A 4638-nucleotide genomic window follows, 5' to 3' on the forward strand; every position below is an offset into this window, starting at 1 on the left:
TATCAGTGTATTTATACTCTGTGTGTGTAAAAATATTTTTTTTCCTCAGAAAATCTATGTCTTTCAAATGTGAGGGAAACCAAATGACCTTTACTCCTGTCTACTTTAATAATACTTGGACTGTTAATTTTTACTAAAACATCCTAGTGGCCGCACTCCTCAAAAGCACACACACGTGTATTTTTAAACGAGTTTGTAACAAAAGATAAAAGATCCGATTTCAAACAACTGATCATTGAGATCCCATGTCTCCACTTCGTCCTTCCTGGAGGGAGCATAGATTTTGCACCTAATTAGGTAGTGACTGAGTGATGGATTAGTACTCTCAATGATTTTCTGATTTAGTTGACTAACTGAAAATTTCCACAGGGCAGAGTGCAATTTCCTTGTGTGCCCCAATTAGCACTGCTAACTGGGGCACAAAATCGGCATAAAATTGGGCCCTGATTTTGTATCGGCCACCATCCAGAGAATGGCAAAGAGCCAAAAAGACTCCGAGGAAAATCTTTAGCATCCTTCCTTTTGTCATTTGCGAAATCACCCAGTAGTCCACTGCTAATTTTATAGAAAAGTTTACAGTTTGTGGATTACTTTGGATTATCCTAAAAAAAAAAAATGTGGCTCATTAGGAAGGGTTTGAGGACTGAAAGCCTCATACTCATTGGGAGACAAGAGAGCAATAGAAACACTGGGAATTCTTTTCTGGAAAGTCTTGTGTGCTGAACCCCCAGCAACATCTTCTCTTGTATATGGAAATACATAAAATGGTAGAAGTAATTTTATACCTGATAGAGAAAACTTGTACCATATTTCCATAAATTGTTTCTCTTTGGTGAGGTCCGTGTAGCCACATAATAAAAGTTCTTATTTATTATTTACAAGTTTTCTCTGACATCTTTTATAATCTTTCAGAGGTCCACAGAACCACATTTAATGAATAAGACTTTTCAACACATTTGTTTGCCTTTTGAAAGTCCAACATTTTCTTTTACCTAATATTGCATTTTCCTGCTATTTATTCATTTAATAATAGGCTTCAATGCAAACACATAGTAATGTTACCAAAAGGGCAAGTGCAGTAAATAGCCTTATGTGGGAAAGTCAGCCAGCTTTTCCTAATGCAAATTGGGAATCTTGTTAAAACATGATTGTGCATAGGACCTTTGCAGAATGAAAACAACTCTTCCTCAGAAACTCATTTGACTTTGCCTAAATTACACTGAAGCAAAAGGACAATTGTGGCTCTTTCATTAGCCTCTATCCTGTGCTGCCTCTCCTCTGTGCATGCTACAGGCACACACAGTAGTAATATAGGTGAGCCGTGCTTGTGAATGAAGGCACAATTATTTAATACGTGTGCCTGCATTCTGCACAAACCTAATTTGTTCTATTAGGTTGATGCAATATAATGGCAGGTTTTGCTATTAAAAGTAATGGCAGGTTTTGCTATTAAAAGTAATGGCAAAACCGCAATTACTTTTACACCAACCTAACAGAACAAAGATGAAGTAACAGGCTCAAGACAACTTCAGTTTAGGAGAGCATGTAGATATGAGTCAGTCATGGCCTCCAAAACTTAATAACTGCCTTATTCAACTGTGACACTAACGCTCCACCTGCACACCAGCAGCATGAGAGTTATGTGGTCCTTCAACAGCCTAAGTAGTGCATTGATATTCTGAGATACACAGTTTTCTTCAATGTGACTGATGCATTTTGCAATTCTGCATACTTTTGTATTATCAGTGGCCCAATTACCAATGCTAAGTTAAATTCCCAACAGCAACATTATTTAAACAACTCTTTAGAACACCTTGAAAATATGTCAGATATACCAAAAATGTAATCCAATTCAAGAAGGTCTTGGATGAATTCAAAGGCAAGATGGCAAGACTATGGTTTTGTTGCTGTTGTTGTTGTTTTTGTTTGTTTTTTATGTTGCATGCACTACTCTAACAAACGTGGACAAGACTGTAATTATATCCTTTTTCTTGCCCCCAAGCCCCCATATAATTAATAAATAAATAAAACATATATTAAAAACAAGATGGAACATTGGGTCATGTGGCTGTATTCATGAATTTATATTTACAAATTATTTGACCCAGATTATATTTTAACTTACTGGATAAAATTATTCAGTCCCAGTTTTATATTGTTGTTACATGTGGGGATAAGGAGAGAAACAGAATGAATTGCCATTGGATGAGAAAGAGGAAGAGGGGCAAGGAAAAGTAAGAATAACGAGGAAGAGAAGAAAAAAAAATAAAAGGAAGAGAAAGTAATTTTGGCATCACTTTCACATGGAGTAATTTATGTATAATTAGTTATGCCTGAAAATTCACTGACTATAAAAGCCAAGGGTTGTCTTTCGATGTATACAATGCCATCTCTAGCATATTTCATAGCTCATATCAGTCTCAGTGATTTTGTCTATATCTGAGCTTTTTAATCACATTGTTTCACCTTTTAGAAGGCTGAAAATTCCTTTTTTCCAACTACTGATTGGTGACAAGAATTTTCAATTTCGTAAATGCATTTGAATTCCAGTGCAATCACTAAGACCACATTAAATATATGGACCTGTTGTGTAAAAAGACAGTAGAACATTTTCATAATTCAAAAGGAAAGTTGGAACTTTCTACCCCTCTTACAGGTTAAGGAGGCACGTGATCTGGTATAAGAAAGTCACTTGATTTTGTAAGTTTAACCAATTACATTCATTTTTATTCCAGTTATTGTATTTGTATAATCTGGTAATTCAATAACAAGCAGATATGACTGTAGCCTAAAGAAGATGATGAAATCATAATTACTTCCAACTAATTTATCTTCATCTTCAGTAATAGCCATAGACTTAAGGCTTTTGTGATACTAAGTTTAGTTATCAACATATTTCAGATGTGACTTAGGCTGCTTTAGCATACTACTTCTTATTTTGGGTTCCTTGTTGTCAGTTACATGCTCTGAATTCAATTTTAATATTTCTGTGTTTAGCTGAGAAAGGGAGTCTAGGAATTCCACTAAGGAACCCTTTTAATTTTATGGCTTGTTCTTTAGTATTTTTAAGATGCTCCCATAAACAGCATGTGATTTGATCTTTGCAAAAATACAAGTGAGGAAGGTGAACACATGATATTATCCCTATTTCACATAGGATAAAACTGAGGCTAAGACAGTCAATTTGCTCTTAAGTTAACCATTTGGAATTAGAATTCTATTCTACATTCTCTAAATTGTCTTAGACAAAGTAGAAATCCTTTGTGACAGCTTTAGATGTTTTTAAGAATGAGGGACTGAAATATAATATTAATATCTATGTACAAAAATTATGCAGAATAAAAAGTTAATCACAGACCTAAAGGTAAAATGGAAAACTATAAATCTTCCATAGAATAACACCGGAGAAAATCTAGGAGATCTTGGATTTGGTGAAGACTTTTTAGATATAATACCAAAAGCACAAACCATGAAAGAAAACATTGATAAACTGGACTTCATTAAAATAAAAAACTTTTACAATATGAAAGACACTATTGCTTTCTTTGCTGCATCTACTGCAAGAATGAAGACCATTCTCAGCAATCAGACTGTCGACATTCCAGAAAATGTCGACATTACCCTGAAGGGACGCACAGTTATCCTGAAGGGCCCCAGAGGAACCCTGCGGAGGGACTTCAATCACATCAATGTAGAACTCAGTCTTCTTGGAAAGAAAAAAAAGAGGCTTCGGGTTGACAAATGGTGGGGTAACAGAAAGGAACTGGCTACCGTTCGGACTCTTTGTAGTCATGTACAGAACATGATCAAGGGTGTTACACTGGGCTTCCGTTACAAGATGAGGTCTGTGTCTGCTCACTTCCTCATCAACGTTGCTATCCAGGAGAATGGGTCTCTTGTTGAAATCCGAAATTTCTTGGGTGAAAAATACATCCGCAGGGTTCGGATGAGACCAGGTGTTGCTTGTTCAGTATCTCAAGCCCAGAAAGATGAATTAATCCTTGAAGGAAATGACATTGAACTTGTTTCAAATTCAGCGGCTTTGATTCAGCAAGCCACAACAGTTAAAAACAAGGATATCAGGAAAGTTTTAGATGGTATCTATGTCTCTGAAAAAGGAACTGTTCAGCAGGCTGATGAATAAGATCTAAGAGTTATCCAGCTACAGAAAGAAGATGCCAGATGACTCCTAAGACCTACTTGTGATATTTAAATGATGCAATAAAAGACCTGTTGATTTGGAGCTTCTTAAAAAAAAAAAAAAGAAAAGAAAGACACTATTACAAGAAAGAAAAGATAAGCCACAAACTGGAAGAAAATCTTTGCAAAACATCTATCCAATAAAGGACTGGTATCCAAAAATATACAAAGAATACTTAAAACTCAACAATAAGAGAGTAAACTATTCAATTTAAAAATGGGCAAAAGATCTGAACAGACACTTCGTCAAGGAAGATATATTACTGGCAAATAAACATATGAAAAGATGCTCAACATTGTATGTCATTAGAAAAAGCCAGTTAAAACAAAAATGAGATACCACTACACACCTACTAAAAGAACCAAAATCTGGAACCCTGACGAAATCAAATGCTAGTGAGGATAGGAAGCAACAAGAACATTCATTCATTGCTGGTG

General features: G+C 35.4%; 1 pseudogene across 1 annotated transcript; it reads left to right on the forward strand.

Annotated features, from left to right (window-relative positions):
- Positions 1-3454: 3454 nt before the first annotated feature.
- Positions 3455-4264, forward strand: LOC101007958 (annotated as a pseudogene). The gene has a single exon (XR_004176506.1). The product of XR_004176506.1 is annotated as a 60S ribosomal protein L9 pseudogene (transcript).
- The last annotated feature ends 374 nt before the right edge of the window (positions 4265-4638 follow it).

This window comes from Papio anubis, chromosome 10 (genome assembly GCF_008728515.1).
Source record: "Papio anubis isolate 15944 chromosome 10, Panubis1.0, whole genome shotgun sequence".
Lineage (NCBI taxonomy): Eukaryota > Metazoa > Chordata > Mammalia > Primates > Cercopithecidae > Papio > Papio anubis.